Source organism: Balaenoptera acutorostrata, chromosome 17 (genome assembly GCF_949987535.1).
Source record: "Balaenoptera acutorostrata chromosome 17, mBalAcu1.1, whole genome shotgun sequence".
NCBI classification, from domain to species: Eukaryota; Metazoa; Chordata; class Mammalia; order Artiodactyla; family Balaenopteridae; genus Balaenoptera; species Balaenoptera acutorostrata.
This window is the reverse complement of record NC_080080.1, coordinates 7,685,494-7,708,623: the sequence shown is the minus strand read 5'-3', so window position 1 is coordinate 7,708,623 and position 23,130 is coordinate 7,685,494. Positions and strand designations below refer to the sequence as shown.

Here is a 23,130-nt window from a genome sequence, read left to right as displayed (position 1 = left end):
TGCCCATCTAGACTGTCACACATGTGCCTGTGTCGGTCTGTCTCTGAAGCTGCTATCGACACCCCAGGAAGTCACCGTGACTCTACGTGGGGCAGCTTCACTGAAGAGTGACCGCAAAACTGGGTTCTAAAAGATGTCAGAATTTGCCAGGAGCAGGAGGAGGAGAAATGGCTTTTGAAGAAGAAAAACCTGTTTGTGCTGTGTAAGAACATGTGGGGGAAAAGCAGCATGTGTTCCAGGATGATGATGAACTCTGTGCAGCCTTAACTCAGAATGGGATGTGGGGCAGAGAGAGGAGATGAGTTCAGATGAGCAAATGGGGTTCTCTTGAGAAAGGCCTGGTAAACCCTCTTGTAAAAGAGACGAGCATCTCCCCAGATATCTCTAACAATGGGATAACTTCGAGATGCTCCGTAGAAAGTGTCCCTTGTTAAAAGTTTGCAAAGTGGTGCATTGTATCACTCTCAGAGATTTACAACACACGGTAGCATACTTAAAGCTCTGAGAAGCCTCAACAATAAAATACCTTCAGTTTTATTCAATCCAGAACTTCACATTTTTGTTTTCAGGAATTAAGCCAGAAAGTCAAAATTTGCAGAGCCCTACTGGTGAGGGCAGAACCTCTTCGCCAACACGGTGCTAGAGGCAGAGCCTTAAAGAAATGTTTAGTATCGACGTGAGCAAAGATGAATAACTTTCTTGAAAGAGTAACAGGGGTAGTGAGGGCTCTGACATCAGAAAATGAACCTTTACTGCCTATTTTTCTCTTTTACTGAAACTAGAAGCAGCCGAAAGAGAATCCATAGCACCTGGAAAAAGAACTGAAAATTAGATTATGATAGACTATATTCTTTCTCTCTCTCTCAGTGAAGAGGGTTTGATATTTACTATATGTAGTTATAGTTTGTTATATTAACACAGAAATTGAGCCTAAGATAATGACATGGTAAACTGCGTATTGATTTCCATTTGAGATGTTTCTTCCGTTTGCTCTTTATTTTCTTCCACAGGGGACCAGGCTAGATCGGGAAGTGGGGGGCAGGCTGAATAGTATCATTTGAGGGTCGAGAGATTAGAGGAGACATCTTCTTTCTTTCCTTTTTCCTTTCCTGCCCTCCTCCTGCAGGTCCCTCCAACGTAGGCCATCTGTCCCTTCTTCCCTCGAGTTAAAGGCAACCTAAGTCAGATAGAAATGGGTGAAAAGATAAATCACCACCCCCCTGCTGAACACAGAAAGCTAAAAGGGAGAAAGAAATTGCATTTGCCTTTGCACTCAATATATCAAAGTAATTTATGTCATAACCACTCTGCCTGCTTTCGTACATATTCGGTTTTAAATAAAATCAATCTTTCCAAACCTGTAATAGCTTTCTTTGTAAGGTTCTTAGAAAAAAGAAGGTGCTGGAATCTGGTTCCATTAGAAGCGAGTTTGATTTATTGCCTTACAAAATCCCTCATTCTAATGAGGCACAAGGTTAAGAGACATTCCTCACACACATTAAACAGTTAATGACCAGCAAGGAGCTGAGAATTAGGTGGTTGAGCTCACATTCAGTCCGGGCAGGGAAGGGTTAATTGTGCAGCCTTTTAGACCACTGGAGGGGAGCAGCTCCAAAACGAGATGGGGTTGGAGCTGACTCTGAGAGGTGGGACTAACTGCTGAGACCAGGAGGGATTCCAGTATGCCCAGAGAATATCCTGGGGACCAACAAGTGGGTCAGACAGCGCCTTCTGGACATTTCCTACCTGGGGGAGGGAAGGTAACCACCATTTGTGAACACTTGCTGTAACAATGACAAACATACCTAAAGAGGTTACTCTGGGCCTGGAACTGCTCTGTACTCATAACCCCCCTGTAAAGTCTGTGCTATAATTTCCCCCCAATTTACAGAAGAGGAAATGTATACAGAGGTTAAGTAGTTGCCCAAGGTCATCACACAGCTAGTAAATAGCAGAACTGGAATCAAGCCTGTCTAATTCTGGGTAACCAGTGCTTAATCATGCTACCCTCTGGCCTCCTGTCTTATCTACCAGATGCTGTATATAAGACTCCATTTTTGATCCCACATATTATTATCCCTTTTTTATGATGGGGAAGCCGAGGCTCCGAGGTTGAAGTGCCTTGTCCCAGCTCTGTCTCCCTGATTCCAAAGCCCATGTTCTTCCTTTAGCAGAGACTTTCAAGTACTATTAAAGAGGGCAACCAAGAAATAGCATCTCACCCCCAAATATATCTACCACTGACACTGAAACACATACAGCATTTTGTTTTGTTTTGTTTTACTTTCCGGCTTGAGGTATGTACAAGTTCTACTGCAAAGAGTTGGCTATTAGGCAGCATTACACTGAGAAAGAAAGAGAAATGGGTTTGGAAGTCAAATAGATGTGAACCTGAAAGAGTCCCCGCTTTCCTACACAGTAGCTGTAGTTTGTTAGCTCTGGGCTAGTTATACTTTCTTGGCCTCAGTGTTATCACTGTAAAATGGGAACAATAATCCTCACTCCAGGGAGTCGTGGGATTCAATGAGATGAAGAGGGTGAAACTTTAGCACAGCATGGGAAACACAGAAAGCACTTAGTAGATGGAAGAAGTCATTATTGTTATTGGTCATCTTTCTCACACCCTCCCAACCCTCCCTCAGGCCATCCTCTGGTGGGACCTCATCGGAGAGAGGAAGGGGAAGGGCATGATGCGCTTGCCTAGGGAGGAGAGATGTCACTGAAGGGAAGGAGACAGTTCTCGGGGTCTAAGGGCACTGGCCGTTTTACAGTTTGAGGTGGAAATTTGATGATGATGAAAGGGATGAAAAGATGTTGAAGGGGAACTCTAAATTCATATTTTTAGACATTTATTGCTCTTCTCCTACTACCTGGGGCTTTTGATAAATGCATCACCTCTCTGTTTTCCACAGACCACGTAGTCTAGGTGCTAAAGAGAAGGTGATAATAAGAAAACTCATCCACAGGCAAGTTAGCCAGCCAGATGCCAGGCAGACACGTTAGAGTTCTGTAAAACAAACTGAGGTGTAAGAAAAGGCATATTACCTGCCGGTTTTGTGACCATGGACTTATAGTCTCCAGGTGTGAGTCCCAATATTTACTTCTGAACTGAACATATCTGGTGCTGGATTCAATAGTTGAAGATTACCCATAAGTGACATAAGCATCAAGAACAGACGGAAAGTATTATTTTCAATTAAATTCAACAAAGCTGCACTAAGACTCTTCTATGCCTGAGTATGTGCTAAACCCTTGAGAACTGAAGGAGAATAAAAACTATGGTGAAGGTTGAAGCACAGAGTGATATAGTTTAGAAGAAGAATATAGTGAAGCAGTTAAGAGCAAATCTTGGAGCTAGATCTCTGGCTTAAAATCCATCTCTGTCACTCAGTAGCTGTTGAGCATTAGCTCGTGTGTTCAACCTCACTGTGCCTGTAAAAGAGTGATAAATGGACTTCAATAAGGTAATAAATGTAAAGTTCTCAGAACAATTCCTAGCATATAGAAAGTATGTGTAAAAGCTAGATATTTTTATCACTGAATTTAAAGCTGGAAAGGGTCTTATAGATTAACTAATCCAACCCACTAATTCCACAAAGGAGGATTCTGAGGCTCAGAAAAGCAAATGAAAAATAAATTCCAACTGGATCAATGACAAATATATGACTTCAAAAATAGTAGAAAAGTGTGCAGAAAAATATCTTTGTGATACTGGAATAGGGAATTATTTTTTAGACAAGAGACAAAAAAGGTAATTCACAAAGAAAAAATTGATTAATTTTACTACAACAAAATTTGTGAGGTTTGGGGCTTTGAGCTACATGATATCAGCCTAACATCTGAAAAGGGGAAAGGGCTAGAGATTGAGTTCAACCTCACAGTCAATGATTTAACCAGTCGTGCCTACATAATGAAATTCCAAAAAAAAAAAACTGGATGCTGAAATGTGGGTGGGCTTCCCAGGTTAACACAACTCTGGATATATTGTTATGTATCAATATGCCTGGAGGGTGACATCCAGGGGAAGAGGATACAGAAGCTATCATTTGAGACCTTGCCAGACCTCACACCTCATGTGTCTCATCTTACAGCTGGTTTTGATTTGTTTCTTTTTTCCTATCATGAAATTGTAACCATATGTATAGCTCTTTCCTGAGTTCTAAGTCATTCTAGTGAATTATTGAGACTGAACGGTAAAGGGAACCCCCATAGTCTGAAATGAGGGCAGTCTTCACCTCTGAAACTTGGTCTAACTCCAAATAGTTAGTGTCAGAATTTGCATTCCAGTAGCAATCACAAAAATGGAGATAAAAACAGAATGAGACAAAATGCTGATTAGTCAAGGTCATCCCAATGCCATCACTTCTACTCTTTCTGCCTTCAAATGCCTCCTCCCTTTTCCCTTATTGTTGAATTTCTCCTTATTCTACATCAGGCTCGCAGAAACCTTTTCAACACTTAAAGCAGAGTCCTCTTCCTTGACCATCCCCTTTCCCTTTTCCCCCTGTTTTTCAGCATTATTATCTCAAGTGGTATTTTACAGCCCACTTCCCCTAGTAGACCAGGAGCTACTGTGGACTTTACAGTTTCTGAGTGGCCAGTCTTTGTATCCAGCATCTGTGTTCTCAGTGCCTTGTTGCAGGAGTTCAAAATGGTGGAATAAATACGTACATAAGAACACAGGTGCTGAGATGAGTCTTGAAGTTGGCATTTAGTAAGGGTCATGGCAACTACTGAGTGAGGCAGCAGCATACTTATTCCTATTCCACAGGTAAAAAAATCTGAGGCTCACAGCAAGTCCACGACTTTAATCTCACCATCCTGTAAGATGTGTTCTGGAGAAGGTCCACCTTCCTACAGTTTTGGTTCATGTTTGGATCCCTGAAAACCATTTCAATCTTCAGTTTCATTCTCAATGTCATGAGCCTTTTCACATTATCGTATTTAACCTTCCAAGTTTTATGATAATCAAATGAGATTATAGAAATATTTTTCAGCATTAAAAGAATCATAATTTAAGGTTTGTTTTATTCACATCTGTGTCTCCAACATCTAATATTATCTTGGCGCATAACACTCAAAAAATAAATTTTAATTAAATGAAAGAATGAATTCATGAGTTAGGAAACATTGCTGGGTCAGTAGAAATGAGCATTTAATAGATATTGCCAAGTTGCTCCTTCAGAAAGGTTTATATTCTCACCAGTGTTGCCTATTTTGCTTATTCATGCCAGAATTGGGTTATATCAGTATGTTTAGTTTTGCTTAGATTTGATTATTAATCAATAAGTGAGGCTGGACTTTTTTTTTTCTAATTTCTTTGGAATGTGTCTCTATTATTCAGTGCATGGCTTTTCCTGTGCCTATTTTCCTATTGAGCTCTTTTTCATTTTCTTAATGATCTGTGGGAGCTCTTTGTATCCTGTGATTATTAACTTTTTGTATCACAAATATTTTTCCTTGTCAAATTTTTCAGCTTTCTTGTGCCATAGAGAATTTGTTATTTCTTTATGAGGTCAAATCTGTGGGTCTTTTCTTCTACGAGCATTTTTAGTTTGGGACGTATCACTCTGGTAATTGTTGTGTAGGATGGGAAGTCTGTGAACAGAGAGTTCACGCAATAACCACCAGAAATGAAAAGATTCTGAACTGAGTTGTGGTCCTGAGGATGGGACAAGGAGTGCATTGTTATTTTCTTGATTCTATCATTAACTAATTGTGCATCTTTGAGACAATGGATTCAGCCTGTCTCTGTTCCAATTTCTTCCTCTGTGAAGTGAAAATCAAATACCTTGCCACACTAACCTCACAGAGGCTTTGTAGAGGTTCAATGAGATGATGAATTTATTTTATTTTTATTTTTATTTTTTAACGTTTTTATTGGAGTATAATTGCTTTACAATGGTGTGTTAGTTTCTGCTTTTATAACAAAGTGAATCAGTTATACATATACATATATCCCCATATCTCTTCCCTCTTGCGTCTCCCTCCCTCCCACCCTCCCTATCCCACCCTTCTAGCTGGTCACAAAGCACTGAGCTGATCTCCCTGTGCTATGTGGCTGCTTCCCACTAGCTATCTATTTTACATTTGGTAGTGTATATATGTCCATATATACACTACCACTCTCTCACTTTGTCCCAGCTTACCCTTCCCCCTCCCCCTGTCCTCAAGTCCATTCTCTAGTAGGTTTGCATCTTTATTCCCGTCTTGCTCCTATGTTCTTCATGACCTTTTTTTTTTTTTTTCTCTTTCTGACTTACTTCACTCTGTATGACAGACTCTAGGTCCATCCACCTCACTACAAATAACTCAATTTCATTCCTTTTTATGGCTGAGTAATATTCCATTGTGTATATGTGCCACATCTTCTTTATCCACTCATCTGTTGATGGACACTTAGGTTGTTTCCATGTCCTGGCTACTGTAAATAGAGCTGCAATGAACATTGTGGTACATGACTCTTTTTGAATTATGGTTTTCTCTGGGTATATGCCCAGTAGTGGGATTGCTGGGTCGTATGGTAGAGAACTCCATACTGTTCTCCATAGTGGCAATTTACATTCCCACCAACAGTGTATGAGGGTTCCCTTTTCTCCACACCCTCTCCAGCATTTATTGTTTGTAGATATTTTGATGATGGCCATTCTGACCAGTGTGAGATGATATCGCATTGTAGTTTTGATTTGCGTTTCTCTAATGATTCATGATGTTGAGCATTCTTTCATGTGTTTGTTGGCAATCTGTATATCTTCTTTGGGAAACTGTTTGCAGATGACATGATACTATACATAGAGAATCCTAAAGATGCTACCAGAAAACTATTAGAGCTAATCAATGAATTTGGTAAAGTAGCAGGATACAAAATTAATGCACAGAAATCTTTTGCATTCCTATACATTAATGATGAAAAATCTGAAAGTGAAATTAAGAAAACACTCTCATTTACCATTGCAACAAAAAGAATAAAATACCTAGGAATAAACCTACCTAAGGAGACAAAAGACCTGTATGCAGAAAATTATAAGACACTGATGAAAGAAATTAAAGATGATACAAATAGATGGAGAGATATACCATGTTCTTGGATTGGAAGAATCAACATTGTGAAAATGACTATACTGCCCAAAGCAATCTACAGATTCAATGCAGTCCCTATCAAACTACCACTGGTATTTTTCACAGAACTAGAACAAAAAATCTCACAATCTGTATGGAAACACAAAAGACCCCAAATAGCCATAGCAATCTTGAGAAAGAAAAATGGAGCTGGGGGAATCAGGCTCCCTGACTTCAGACTATACTACAAAGCTACAGTAATCAAGACAGTATGGTACTGGCACAAAAACAGAAATATAGATCAATGGAACAGGATAGAAAGCCCAGAGATAAACCCACGCACATATGGTCACCTTATCTTTGATAAAGGAGGCAAGAATATACAATGGAGGGCTTCCCTGGTGGCGCAGTGGTTGAGAGTCTGCCTGCTAATGCAGGGGACACGGGTTCAAGCCCTGGTCTGGGAAGATCCCACATGCCGCGGAGCAACTAGGCCCGTGAGCCACAACTACTGAGCCTGCGCGTCTGGAGCCTGTGCTCCGCAACAAGAGAGGCCGCGATAGTGAGAGGCCCGCACACCGCGATGAAGAGTGGCCCCCACTTGCCGCAACTAGAGAAAGCCCTCGCACAGAAACGAAGACCCAACACAGCCAAAATAAATAAATAAATAAATAATTTAAAAAAAAAAAAAAAAAAGAATATACAATGGAGAAAAGACAGCCTCTTCCATAAGTGGTGCTGGGAAAACTGGACAGCTACATGTAAAAGAATGAAATTAGAACACTCCCTAACACCATACACAAAAATAAACTCAAAATGGATTAAAGACCTAAATGTAAGGCCAGACACTATCAAACTCTTAGAGGAAAACATAGGCAGAACACTCTATGACATAAATCACAGCAAGATCCTTTTTGACCCAACCTCCTAGAGAAATGGAAATAAAAACAAAAATAAACAAATGGGACCTAATGAAACTTGAAAGCTTTTGCACAGCAAAGGAAACCATAAACAAGATGAAAAGACAGCCCTCAGAATGGGAGAAAATATTTGCAAATGAAGCAACTGACAAAGGATTAATCTCCAAAATTTACAAGCAGCTCATGCAGCTCAAGATCAGAAAAACAAAGAACCCAATCCAAAAATGGGGAGACGATGAATTTAAAAGCATAGGTTCTACATTGGTATAGCATCAGATAGAGTGGAGAACAAAGTAATAGACATTTACTATCATGGAGAGAGCACTCAGCCCCATAGTTGTTTTATAAGTCAATAAGAAATTTGGAAGAAAGAAATTCTTCTAAAGAAAATTAGTTTAGTAATTACCTCCAAATAATCACTCAAGGTAACCAATAAGCTTACTGTAATCCTCTTGTATAGCAGACAAGGACACTGGATTTAGAGTCAAGTGAACTCACTTCTAATCCTGGTCTGTCTCTTACGTTATTTCACTGTCTTGAGTAAATCTCTTTACCTCTCTGAACCACAGTTTTATTATTGAAAAGAGAATTTTAAAAGTTCTATCTCACAGAGTCTCAAAGAAGATAAAATAAGATTTTTGTGAAAAAGTAATTTAAACTATAAGACTTTATAAGAGTGTAAGTTAACTCGTTATGATAATTATTAAAGTCATCACTTTAAATGATGGTTACTCAAATGGTTGTATAGATCCTCTATGAAATAATGAACGTGTGTTGTGTACATTATTTATTAGTCCTGGGATTAAATCTCAAAAATTACGTTGTATGAATTGAGATTTCTGTGTTCCTGTATTTGTAGACGAAATGAATCAGCCTGTTTTAACTGCAGTAAATCATGATGATAAGCACTTATCCATTCTAACTACTCACATCCAGCAAAATAAGCTCTGGAAGCTGTGTGGGCCCTCCTTTTTGTTTCTGGACCATGAATACACATTTCTATAAGAATTATGAAGGAAAAAAAATATATATATAACACTTTAAAGGTAATCTCAGTATGTTTACATAAACCTCAAGGTAACATACCACAATTATTTTCCACATTTAGGTACCAGTTTATCTCTTTAATTAAAATGCTAAATTATAAGAACTGAATTAAGTGTCTGAAAAGTAATTGGTAATGTACTAATGTTGATGATTCATCAATATTCTCTGGGGCTTCCCTGGTGGCGCAGTGGTTGAGAATCTGCCTGCCAAAGCAGGGGACACGGGTTCGAACCCTGGTCTGGGAAGAGCCCACATGCCGCGGAGCAACTGGGCCCGTGAGCCACGACTACTGAGCCTGCACGTCTGGAGCCTGTGCTCCGCAACAAGAGAGGTCGCAATAGTAAGAGGCCCGCGCACCGCGATGAAGAGTGGCCCCCGCTCGCTGCAGCTAGAGGAAGCCATCGCACAGAAACGAAGACCCAACACAGCCAAAAATAATTTAAAAATATAAAAATAAATAAATTAATTAACTAAAAAATATTTATATATATTCTCCAAGTAAGCTTCTGAATCCTAATGGGTTTTTTAAATGTCATGTGTCCTTTTTGAACTTATTTTTCAAAAAGTGTTAGTCCAAAAAACTGGTTAAAGTAGACTTTCTCACACTCTTTAGAATTACAACTCATTCTCAGACAAAAACCTTTTGGGAAACTTTGTGCACATTTGACAGGGACAGGATTTATAAACCTGTGGTTTTTCTCCCCTCCTTAGACCTACTGAAGAAATGTCGTCTTTGGTCCTTGAACTTCTCTGCGTCCCCAACTCCTGAAGAGATCCTGCCTTTACCTTTCTGGTCCCCAGATCTTTTGTGAGAAAGATTTAGAGACCGAGCAGACAGAGACAAACTCAAGAGGAAAGGGATGGGTACTAAAGTAGGGAAACCAAATCTTTGCCCAGCAAGAGCAGGAGGGAATGGGGAAGGAGAGACAGGGGGGCAAAAAGACCAGTAGGTTTGGAGCTGAGGCTGGTGGGAGACCTGTGAGTTTGGCGTGTGAGTAGCTGAAGGGAGACAGGTGCAGGGAGCTGAAAATAAGCCTTTTGTGAAGTTCCATCAGGAGTATAAAAGGACTGTTTTTCAGTGATCACTGAGAGATATAAATGAATAGAATTTTTTCTTGAAGATTTTGGCTCTTTAATTGGACTCCTTTCAGTTAAACACAGGTCAGATATTGAACCATATGGTGTCTCCAAATGTATTAAGGCTATGTTTTAAAAAGATATGTAAAGGTTTTCTGCTTGTGTTTAAAGGATAAAAGAGAAGAAGTGGTTCCACCTCCTTCATCCTTGCTCTTTCCCCCAAGGAGTTACTTGTAAAGGCATCTATCTAAAACTTCAGGACTTCACGTATGCAAGAGTGAAAAACTTCTGGATTATGCCAATAGGGGAGTGGCTTATAAAACGATCATTGTGTCATTAGGATCCCTGAGCCAAGAGCCTGGATCTCTTTTTTTTTTTTTTTTTTTTTTTTTTTGATCCTCGATGAGTTTATTGTGATACCTGGTTTTAATGGCAGTCAGAGTTGAAAAACATATCCGAGTTGAAAAATTGCATCATTGACTGAACTTGCTAAATCATAATTCAATCCCATCAACTTTTCATGCAGAACTCTTGGTTGAAATTCAGCTAGTAAATGAGCCTGGATCTCTTTTTTTTTTTTTTTTTTTTAAAGGATTTTCTTATTTATTTATTTATTTATTTATTTATTTATTTATTTATTTATTTATTATTTTTGGCTGTGTTGGGTCTTCGGTTCGTGCGAGGGCTTTCTCCAGTTGCGGCAAGCGGGGGCCACTCTTCATCGCGGTGCGGGGACCGCTCTTCATCGCGGTGCGCGGGCCTCTCTCCATCGCGGCCCCTCCCGTCGCGGGGCACAGGCTCCAGACGCGCAGGCTCAGCAATTGTGGCTCACGGGCCCAGCCGCTCCGCGGCATGTGGGATCCTCCCAGACCAGGGCTCGAACCCGCGTCCCCTGCATTAGCAGGCAGACTCTCAACCACTGCGCCACCAGGGAAGCCCGAGCCTGGATCTCTTGATACAAGTTTTTCTTCCTTTTCCTCGTTTCACTAGGATTTATTTGTGAATCAATGGTGACAAGATAAAAAAAATTATTTTAATATATTTTAACCTTTTCAAAGAACAAATATTTTGGCTTTGCTGATTTTCTCTTTTCTCTTTCACTGATTTCTGCTTTTATCATTATTTCCCTCCTCCTCTGTATTTGGGGTTTAGCCTGCTCTGATTTTCTAGCTTCTTGCATTGGAAACCAGTCATTGATTTTCAACCTTTCTTATTTTGTAATGTAAGCATATAAAACTGCAAATTTCCCTTTTCATTCACTTTAGTTGCATCTCACTTTTAATATATTGTATTTCATTAATATTCATGTTCCTGTGTTTTTAAATATCTAGTAATTTTATATTGCATTCTGGACAATGCATCTGTGAAGGATGCCTTGCAGGGATTCTAGATTACACTATCTTCCTCTAAAGTGTGGTGACTTTAGTTCTTGTGGGCCACCAATTATTGGAGAGTCCTATTGACACTGTCAAGCCTTTAATTTTAGCTTTTATAGGTGAGTCTATTTCAGTTTTGTACTTAGTTCTAGGTTGTGACACTTACACTAGAGCATGAGGCCTTCTGGAGTCTCCACTAAACGCCTGAGGTACTCATCATGATCTCCTCTGGAACTCCAGTGTCTCACACAGAACAATTCCTGATATCTCCACTCAGACCCTCGGTATCTGCTCCCTATTAGGCTTGCCCAGTCCTGCCTCCCTCCTACACTGGCTGGGGTCTGGCCAAGGGCCCCAGAGGATCCCACACACGTTTGCACCCATCCTCCCATCTTGCCTCAAAGTTCTTTTCCTTCAGCACATCTCCCCACAACTTGCATCTGCCTCAGCAGGTCAGCAAAAGTATTTCTTTCCACTTGAGCTCCATCTTCATGACCTGTGGTTGGGAACGTGCACCAGGCAGAAAGCCAGGGTGAACACTGGGGTTCTCTTGAAGGTCCTTTGTATCAAGAAGGCTGTCCTCTTCGTTGCCCAGGCACTGCATATATTTTGTCCAATTTTAGAGTTGTTTAAGACAGAAAAATAAGTCTGATATCAGTTATTCCTTTGTGACCAGAAATAGAAATCTGGTTTTCATATCTTTTCTCCTCTCCCCCTTCTTCTTCTCTTTCTCTGTCTCCTTTTCCTTCTTACCCCCAGATTAGATCCTACATGAATTCCATTGTCCAAAATAGACTCAGTTTGGACTGTGATCCCTTGGATGTCCCTTTTAACTTTGGGTTCTTTGGAACTACTTTGAAAACCACATCTGTGGAAGAGGGAGAAAATGCAGGTGATAGCAAGGAAAAAGTGTTTCAGGAAAGACAGTGAGAGAAGGAGTAGGGTCTGGACTAAGTATAAAAGGAAGAAAAGACACATATTTAAAAAATATTTTGAGGGGCTTAGCACTTAACTGACATTTGAAGACAAAAGGGAGAGAAGAAAGAGCAAAGTAAACAATGAACTTCGCATTTCTGGGAAGAGGAAGATGATGATGGTCTCCACAGATTGTCTTAGGTATTATTATAGACATCATATTATTAGCATCATCGTGGCACCATTAACTAAACAAATATAATTTCCTAAGTATTTTGTTAACATTATCTCAGTTAATTATCACAACAGTTAGGTAGGCATATTTATTTATTCAGAGGGAGAAACTGAGCCCAGGAAGGCATAACAAGTTAAGAAAGTTGCCCAAGTTCATACAGCTAACACTTGGCAGTTGAGCAGAGTACCCGAAACAAGACAGGAACTCCATAAATGAATGCCCTAGGAAAGGCATTTTCCTCTCCCTCTCTGGGTTGTCTTCTTATCTTGTTCACTTCCTATTTTCATTTTCCTTCTCTCTTCCTTTCCTCCAAAAAGGACTAGGATGGGCATGTTTTGAAAGAGACACTGGAAAGAAGGAAAAGATCTATTTGGATCTGCCTGGAAGGGTAAATGTAAGTTTGCCAATTTAATATTGGATCCTCGTATGTCTAGAGTAGTACATATGTTCTGGGAGTTTGAAGAGTGGAGAGCCATTCATTGAATCATTTGTTAAGCAAACATTAATGAAGCACTTAATACGTCAGGCAGATATACACTGTGCAGAAAGCAGCATAGATGCTGTGCCCAAGGAATAATTCACATATCTGTCTCCTTTCCATTTTCCCCTTCACACAGAGTGTGAGATAGCTGGGGAGGGAGGTGTTTTATTCTGTAATTACTTAGATCCTCATCAGCAGTTGGATGCCCCTCACTGCCTAGCTTTCCACAAGGATGCCTACCTATAGCATAAACCAAGTCACCCACATTTTGCCAACATGATGACCATGGATCCCAGGTGTGGCCTTGTCAGTGCCTTTATCAGATGGGTTTGGGTAGACCAGGCAGGTCAGATGGATATGCATGGAGATTACTCTCTAAGACCTTCTTGTCTAAGACTGTGATGGGTATTAAAATGAGGGGTAAATATTATCTTTTGGGATTCAAAAATGGGAAAGGTTATTTTCTACTGGATGGCTCAGAGAAGGAAGTTTCCATGGAGAAGCTGTCATTTGTGCTGAAATAAATTAGTAAGCAAATAAATAAACAGATGAAAGAACAAGCAGTTATTACTTTGGTGTGAGGAGAAAGGCACTCCTGGTGTTGGGCACATTACAAGCATGAGATGGGAAAGAACAGGCGTGATCTAAAAAAGCAAAGAAGGTCTGAGACACAAAAGTCACACTGCGCTGTTCTCATTTTTTTCTTGGAAAAGCCCAGATTCCATGGAAATGTGAAAGCTGCAGCGGCTCAGCCAATCCCGGCTTTGGGGATTGAGATGTTCCCTGGAGCACCATCTTTTGCTGCTGACACATTTGCTTTCAAAATTGCACCTTCGCAGGTCTCCGGGCCCGTCCCTCTGTGACACGGGGATTCTTCAGCCTTGGGGGCATTCACTGAGCTGTGTGAACGCTTTGGGTTGTTCGTGGAAGGTTAAGCCACGTGGTCACCCTGAAGTCGGACAGAGTTTCATAGCTGAGCTTGCCACCTTGCAATTTGAAACAAATGCTCATTCTCCAGAAAAAAAAACACGAGTAAAATCTTTTCAGGGCTCGCCTGATTTCAGGGCTCGTTTCCAGCTTGCTCCCTTTTAATCAAGGCTGGAGACCTGGCCCACGCATGGCATTTCAGCTCTACACTGGTTCCCCAGGCTGGTCCCAATGCTGGGGGCAAAATCAGGTACTCCACATTCAAGCACCTTTATGACCATCAAGCCTGGTCTGGTACCTGGACTTAAGTCATGTCTTCTTGGTCTCAGTCCCTATTTGGGCGACCACGTCAAACCAGCTCTCAGTGCTGTGTATCTAGAATTCCTCCCCTAGAATCTAGAGTCTCATCCTTGAGCTAGATCTCAGTTCATGGATTTACATACTCATTGAAAGACCACCTTGATACAAGCCTAATTTGCTTCCTGAAGATACAGCTACCATGATCCCTACCGTTCATCGAGTATGCTCTCAAGAGACACAAAGGTGAACATTTCCCAAGCTCAGCTGAATTTTAATTCTCACCACTGCTCCCAGGTACGATAATCATCCCCATCTTGCAGATCCAGCTTAGAGACAGCAAAACAAAAAATTAAGAAGGGAATCATTGTGGGATTTTAGTGTCATTACTGTTTAACTTTTAGGTGGAAGGAAATTTAATTTGCGGGATTTTAGTCTTCCATTAAAAAGTAATAATGGAGAGAAGTTTGCTTAGCTTAAATTGGCTGTATTTTATGTTGCTGGCCTTGCAGTATTTGGAATATTTTGTCATCATTGCACCCATTCCACATCTATCGGTCATCTAGGTTATTCAATGTGCTTGACATATTAGAGATGGAAAATAGAATCGGAAAGGATTCTTTGTGCAGGGTGCGTTGTGACCTTTGAGTGAACTCAGGCAATGTCCTGTTATGAGACATTTTAGAAGCTGCAGGTGGCAAATGCTAATTGAGAAGGAGGGCGCCCAGAGGATAGGTCCACTCCGGTTCTGACTCCCCAGCCCACCCTGCCCCACTTCATACTCATGTCCAGTCCCTGCTTGGTACAGAGGAGGCCCTAAGTGAGTATTTGTTGAATAAATGAAAACCCCAAGATAAATCCTAGAAATTTCTAAAATTTCTAGGATTTCTAGTCAAAATAAAAATATAGGACTAAAAATTAAAATAAGACATTTGATAAACATCTACCTTCTTGCAAAGTTCAGGTCAACCAGCCCCTCCTCCACGGTATCTGTCATCTCTTCTCCAGCTGCCCTTCCTCTGTTTTCTGCAGCTGCCGGCTCTGCCATAAATGTTTCCTTAAGGACTCAGGCTCAGGAGTGAAGCCACTGGGCTCCAACTCCAGCCCTACTACTTAGTAATTCTGTGACCTTGGCTGTCTCTGAGCCAGTCCCCCCCATCTGTGAAATGGGAGTGTTATTAACATCTATGCCATAGGTTGTTGTGAAGATCAAAAGACGTGTGTACAGTACTAGGCACAGTACCCCATAAAATGTAAGCACTCTAATGTAATTTATTGCACTGTTTTGTATTTAGTTGTGTACATGATGGTTTTCTACATTGGATAACAAACTCCTTGGAAACAGGAATGTTACATAATTAGTCTTTCAACCCAGTGTGCAGCAGAGAATGACCATCACATGGTTATGTATTGAATACATTTGTGACGGTTAATTTTATGTGTGAACTTAACTAGGCCCAGATATTTGGTCAAACATTATTCTGGGTCTTTCTGTGAAGGTATTTTTGGATGAGATTAAGATTTAAATCCGTAGACTGAATAAAGCAGATGGTCCTTCCTAATATGGGTGGACCTCACTCAACCAGTCAAAAGCTTGAGTAGAACAAAAGATTGACCCTCCCCTGAATAAGAGGAAATTCTTCTGCCTAAGGACCTTCAGACTGAGACATTGGCTCTGCAGATTTTGGACTTCTCAGCTTCCGTAACTGCATGAGCCAATATCTTTTAATAAATCTCTTTAATATATAAATATGTGTATATATATATATATGTGTGTGTGTGTATATATATATGTGTGTGTGTGTATATATATATATATATGTGTGTGTGTGTGTATATATATATGTGTGTGTGTATATATATATATATATGGCACTTGACACAAAACGAAATTCAGTTGACTCCTCCTCCATGGTATCTGTGATTTTAGTTGGTTCTATATCTCTGGAGAATCCTGACTAATACAAAGTTAAATGAAAAACTTTATATATACTTCATAATCCCAGTTTACCCTCACATGCATGATCTTATTCCCTGTTATTCTGCAGGGGCCCTATTGATGTGCTGGTGAGGCATGGGGGGGCATGGGAAGCCTTCTTTAGTTCTACGATTAGGTCTCAGACTTCTAGTGAGTCTGTGCTCTTGGGCTATGACTTTCACCTGTGTTTTTCAGTTTTGTTTTGTTTTTCCCCTTAGGAGGAACAGAAAGTTCAGAAAATGCTGGAGTTATTATTTCCCTTCCCTCAGATCAGTTAGGGTCTATTAAACCCCAGCAGGTTAGACTCTGGTTAACTAGTTTCTCCTAAGGGCAGGCCTTGTTAAGAAGAGAATTCTCTGGCATTTTCCAAAATGATTACAGTAAGTCCCCTACTTGCAAACGAGTTCTCTTTCGAGAGCGTGTTCGTTAAGTCCAATTTGTTCGTCTAAGTCCAACAAAGTTAGCCTAGGTACCCAACTAACACAATCGGCTATATAGTACTGTACTGTAATAGGTTTATAATACTTTTCACACAAATAATACATAAAAGACAAACACAAAAAATAAAGATGACATTTTTAATCTTATAGTACGGTACCTTGAAAAGTACAGCAGTACAGTACTACAGCTGGCATACAGGGGCATGTTCTCATCTTTGAAAGTTTGCAACTTGAAGGTTCATACATAGGGGACTTACTGTACTTTTCCTCTTTCCCTGACAGAGCACAGGGGAATTTTTTTTCTGATATTCACTACGAGACTCTGATAGGGTTCCTAGAGGTAAAACTCACAAAAGTGTGCCCCCCAAGACTAGGGCCCCCAGGAGTTTTTAAGCCTCCCGCTTGTTCATCCTGAGTCTCCAATATTTCACCAGATTAGGTTTCCCTACTCCCATACTGGGTTCTGTGAAGTTTCCTGCCCCTGGGCTTCTGCTCCAGTGAGTTGTAATTCTCTGTAGTCACCAGTCTGTCTCTTCAATTTGCAGGGCAGCAGTCTGACCTATGACCTCAGTTCTCGGAGTGATCTAAGAGGAGTTGTTGATTTCCAATTTTTCAGCTTTTTCTTGTTGTGTGAATGTGAGAGGTGAGTCCCAAGTTCCTTTCAGGCTTTACTGGAAATTGGGAGGCTGCACTGGTTTATCATTGAAATAACTCTACCAGTTAAGGAAGGCTCGTTGCATTACACCCTATTTATAGATATGAAAACCTTGGTAGAGGGATAATACCTTGCTGCCAAATAATAATAATGATAATGATCCAAGCTAGCATGAGAATAGGAAATTCAGGGCTTTTTGTGCTGAAACAAGCCGCCTGTTACCTGCAGGTTGAGTGACACCATATAAGTCATCTAAGTTCCCTAAATCTCAGTTTTTGCATCTGTAAAATATTGAAAACGTCTAACAAATTTTATCATTTTATATTCGGTCTAGATAGTTTTTATAGCTCTTCCAGATCTCATGGTGAGAGGAAATGGCTTGTTACAATTCAGTTCAGTAATGTTTTCCCCAATCTGCATCTTTAATAATATGACTAGGCATCTTATAAACGGAAGTCACTGTGTCTCATGTACGTGGAGGGGGAGGAGTGGGGGGCAGTGGGGTAGGGGCAGGTGCAGGGACTGTAAACCCAGCTCAGCCCACGTCTTAAATGGTCATGATGTACGGCGCTGCCTGGCAGCCCTGGCTTTCTCTCTTTCTTTTTAATCATTAACCGTGTGAGCAAAAGCCTTCTTATTTTAATCTTCAAGGTTGCAGTAAGTCTTCCCATCTGTAACTGCTTGGTTCCCAGATGGAAGCCAACAGAAGTTCTCTCTGCTGTCAGCCCAGCCACATGATGCCTTTGACAGATCTTTTTCTAAAAACAGAATTTGCTGTTTCCAAGGAGCAATGGAAGGGACACTCGAAGCAGAATGCCAGTCCCAGAGGGTGTGAAGATCACACTCAGATGATCTCAGTGTCTGGGTGCCAGCTGCAGGGATGTGAGGACAGGCTGGGTTTCGAGCTCCACATAAAACTAGCGGTAGGAAGAAGAGACTTGGATTTGAAGTAAGGGTGTTTGTTTGAGTTCAAATTCTGCTGAGAGCTGTGTGAACTCTTAGCAACTTGCTTACCCCAGAGCTTTCAATCCCCTCATCTATAAAGCAGGGGAGTAAACCCAAGTCACAGGTCTTTGTCAGTGTTTGAAAAAGTGCAATAATTTTAAATGTCTTCCTCAGTGCCTACTACATGCTTCCTTGCTCCCTCCTTTCCTCCCCATTTCCTCCTCTCCTCCCTCCTTCCTTCTTTCCCTCCCTCCTTCCTGCCTTTCCTCCTTTCTTTCTTTCTTCTTCCTTGTTAGACTATTTCCTTCTTCACAGTGATGCTTTCAGGGAGAAGCAAGATTAGAATAGACCAGGAAACGTCTTAGTGAGTTGCCTCCCTTGATTAGACATAGAGTTTGGGACTTAAGGGGAGGAGGGGGAAAGGAGTGTTTGTGACGGTCCACTGGGGCATCTCAACATCAGGATTACTGGCTGAACAGAGGTCAGGAGAGCCGGGTCTCGTTGTATCATTTTGGGCAAGTCTGAACGGTATCCTTAGTTTCCTTGTCATCCATGACAAGGGATGAACTATACTGACTTTCTACATGTGATTTCTGAGAATCAAGGAAATTAATAAACATAATGTTTTGTTTGGTCTGAGAAAGTAGAAACACACTACGCACTAATTCTGTTTTATAACGAACATCTATCAGCCCACAAGTCTTTGGCCTAGAGTCAGGGAATGTCAGCACAGGGAAGCCATTCAGGGTTAATCAGGTACGAATGCAGAAAAACTGAAGTTCACAAATTCAGATGCAAATGACTGTTACTGAATTGTCACTCAGCACTGCCACAGTCCTGATCTGCTCTATCTGGGCTGACCCAATACCAAAACCCCTCAAGTGTCAGGATTGGTCTAGAAATCCAAGTGCTAACTTACCTGAAAAACTTAGCATCTTGATTTTCCCAGACTATTTTGTTTTCATATGTTTTCGTCCTTGTTAAGAGTCATGGGTTAAGCATATGTTTAAATGCATTTTCCCATTTTTATCCATAAGTATTCCATAAGAATACATTTTGATAATAACTATATTTTTAAAAAGATAACAATACACGGGAGTTCCCTGGTGGCCCAGTGGTTAGGACTCCACGCTTTCGCTGGCCAGGGCCCAGGTTCAATCGCTGGTCGGGGAACTAAGATCCTGCAAGCCGCAGGGCAAGGCCAAGAAAACAAAACAAAACAAAACAAACAAAGAAAACCATAACAATAGTATTATCATATTAAAAAAACTAGCAGCATTCTTTAATATCATCAAATATAGAGTCACTTCCAATTTTGTGTCTATCTATCTATCTAATCCATCTGCAATTTAGTTGTTTAAATCAGGATACAAACAACGTCCACCTATTTCATTTGGCTGACAGATCACTTATAAGCTTACCCTCCATCTTCAACACCCACCCTGGCAAATTATTGTTGAAGGAACCAGGTCATTTATCCTCTGGAGTGTCTCATAGTCTGGATTTTGATGGCCACTCCCTATGATGACCATCAACATTTTCCTCTGTCCTCTGTTTTCTATAAATTATAGTTGGATCTGAAAGCTTGATCAGAATCAGATTTGATGGTTTTGGCAAGACTGCTTCACAGGTCGTGTTGTGTTCTGCTATCAGTGGACACATCATGTCCAATGGCCTCTTTTATGATGTAAGCAGTCACCAGTGTTCAGTGCCTAGATTCATTACAGCTTGCAAAATGGTGATACTCTATTCTGTCCTTTGTTCTTCATGTATTAGCTGGAAATGTTTTACAGAGAACCTTTCCCTCATCAACCATTTGGTAATTCATTGATACAGTCATAGAGTATAGGCAGAATAAGTGCTTGATGCTTCTCCTTTATCAATTTTCAAATAATGAGTTGACTCACTGGCATCTATCAACATGTAACCTATTAGGGATTTTGTTTTATGTCACTGTAAACTCAAGGATTTAAACATATTGGGTGTCTCATTCCACTGACTTTCCCTACTGTTGCCCAAATGCCTCATCTATGGCCAGTGGGAGCCTCTTCAAGTTGGGTCCTATGTCCTTTAGACACTACCCTAGTAATTGGATGACTTCCTTGCCTTCTCATTTGAAATGCTTAAAGCTCAGCTTGAACATTTCCAAGAACCTCTGTTTCTGCTCCTACAAGAGACCCACTTTAGGGCAAAGGACACACATAGATTGAAAGTGAGGGGATGCAAAAAGACATTTCTGTTTCCTTTTAACAAGAAATAATATTTGTAAACCACAATCTGGGTGCTAGGAATGCTCATTGCCACTGGATGGGTGACTACTTCTATGTTTTTTCAGAGGACTGGGCTAGGAAATAATTTTTTAAATAAAACGCATTATAAATACATACTCATGGGTTTGATTCAAATTCCAGGCTTCAGGGATTTTGCCTAAACTTCTTAATTTACACTAGCTCTTCTTTTCTTACATGCTGAGAATCCAAATTTTCAATGAGATCAGAAAAGATAGCACTGGAATATCACATAATTACTCATTTGCTTTATCACACAATATGCAAACAATCATCTTAAAGTAATAATAACGAAATACAATCAACATTTGTGATTCCTTATCCTGGACGTCAAGCCATAGCAATTTATTATATAGGTAATCTTATTTGTAATCTATCCCTCTCTTTCTCTCTTACATTTTCTGTTATTTAGCAAAAATTGTATTTTTGTCTAATGGTTACTTTTATACTATTATCTTTATAATAAACGTTGCTATATAGTCAGTTCCCCAAAAGGAGAGATGCTCTGAAGATAGATAGATAAGGAAGAGTTCTCTCTGGCAAGGAGAAATTAACTCCAGACACTACTACTTACTAGTGGAACCTTGATTTAAACCCGAGTTTGCCTACCATGAAAGCGCCCATTCTTTTATTTTTTATTTTTATTTATTTATTTTTGGCTGCACTGGGTCTTTGTTACTGCACGCGGGCTTTCTCTAGTTGCTGCGAGCAGGGGCTACTCTTCATTGCGGTGCGCGGGCCTCTCATTGCAGTGGCTTCTCTTGTTGCGGAGCACGGGCTCTAGAGCGCAGGCTCAGTAGCTGTGGCTCACGGGCTTAGTTGCTCCGCGGCATGTGGGATCTTCCTGGACCAGGGCTCGAACCCGTGTCCCCTGCATTGGCAGGCGGATTCTTAACCATGGCGCCACCAGGGAAGCCCAAAAGCGTCCATTCTTTTTACAATACCACACAACCACCTAAAGAGATGTTTCATAATTTCCAGTCTCTGAAATATTCCAAAGTGCATTCTAAAAGCTTATACATATACCTATACATATATATATTATATATGTATATTTATAGGTATATATATATATGCATGTACACATACTCATATGTTTACAGAAATAAATGTATATATATGAAGAAAGATTTTATTATATTGGTAGACTTATGAAAGAGTTCTATATCAAAACTACTTTCAGAAACAAAAATCTTGGAGAGAGGAGATGGCGAAAGAGTAAGACGCAGAGATCACCTTCCTCCCCACAGATACATCAGAAATACATCTACACGTGGAACTGCTCCTATAGAACACCTACTGAATGCTGACAGAAGACCTCAGACCTCCCAAAAGGCAAGAAAAAAAATCTTTCTAAAATTTTTAACTATCAAGTGTCCATGTAGTCCAAGGGAAGTATTAAAAATCTCTTTATGTTTATTACTTAAATATTAAAAATAAGAATAAAATAATTTCTCATACTGCTATTCACATTCTTTAATCAACTGTATGCCTGACTTTAATACAGCATCACTGATATTTTCTGAAGAATGTGTTTTTAAGTCTTATAGTTTTTTCACAAAATTGCCCCAAATCTTTTTAAAGATGTACAGTATGGACAATAAATTTGAGATTACGGGTACCTAAAAATTGACTATTTTCAGAAGACCATTATAATTTTAATTGAAAAGATTATCTTGCCATAGGTAAAGAGATACTTGAGTAAGTTCAGGGGAAATTCAGTTAAATGAAGAATATTCTCCATTCCATTTTTATACTCAAATATGGAAAAATGCTGGCATAAGTATTTTTATCAGTACAGCCAGTTTGCCTCCATACAGAGTGCTTTTCTACAATGTATATATGTTTATAAGACAAGCTATATCAAATAAGTTGACTGTATTCTGATTCTCTTTGAATATTTTGCTAAATTTAGATTTGCAAAATTATAGGCTTTTTTTCAATCTCACTCCATTTTAGTACATAATATCAATTTATCCAATTAAAAAACAGGAGTTATGTCAAAAGATTTTTTCTCTCAAATTGAACAATTCTAACATTTGAAAGTTAAATACAGCACACCCTTTGAGCTCTAATTATTCATTTGTTTCCAGTTCTTCCCTTGTTTTTGCATTTTAACATCTCCTTATTTGCAAGCTTTGTTTTCAGTAATTGCATTTGCTTTTAAGCTTCAAACGCTTAAGGCTTTCAATATTTTGAATAAAGGTTCCCAAGTCGTTTTTTAACAAAATGATACCACAGTTTAGAGGACTTGCACATAATAAAAGTTCTAAAGTACTCTGAGACACTTAGGTGTATTTAGAAAGTATTTCTTCAAAGTTTCAAAAGTTTTTAAATTGGATCAAGTTTGAGTAGCAATGAAGGAAATTATATATGTTAAATGGTGATAATTCTACCTCACTTATTTGAATAACATTTTAATTACGTAGCACTGCAACCAACCTCAAGTGAGTGAAAAGAATGTTGCACTAGGAAAAGAGCAACCTGATG

At 39.9% G+C, this 23,130-nt stretch overlaps 1 protein-coding gene across 1 annotated transcript in view; it reads right to left on the bottom strand.

The window, feature by feature from the left end:
• Window positions 1-1,101: 1,101 nt before the first annotated feature.
• ZFAT (zinc finger and AT-hook domain containing) overlaps window positions 1,102-23,130 on the bottom strand; it is a 414,334-nt gene continuing 392,305 nt past the window's right edge. The window contains exon 17 of the mRNA XM_057531705.1: window positions 1,102-1,177. The gene's annotated coding sequence lies outside the window, so the exon portion shown is untranslated. The remainder of the gene's footprint in view (window positions 1,178-23,130) is intronic.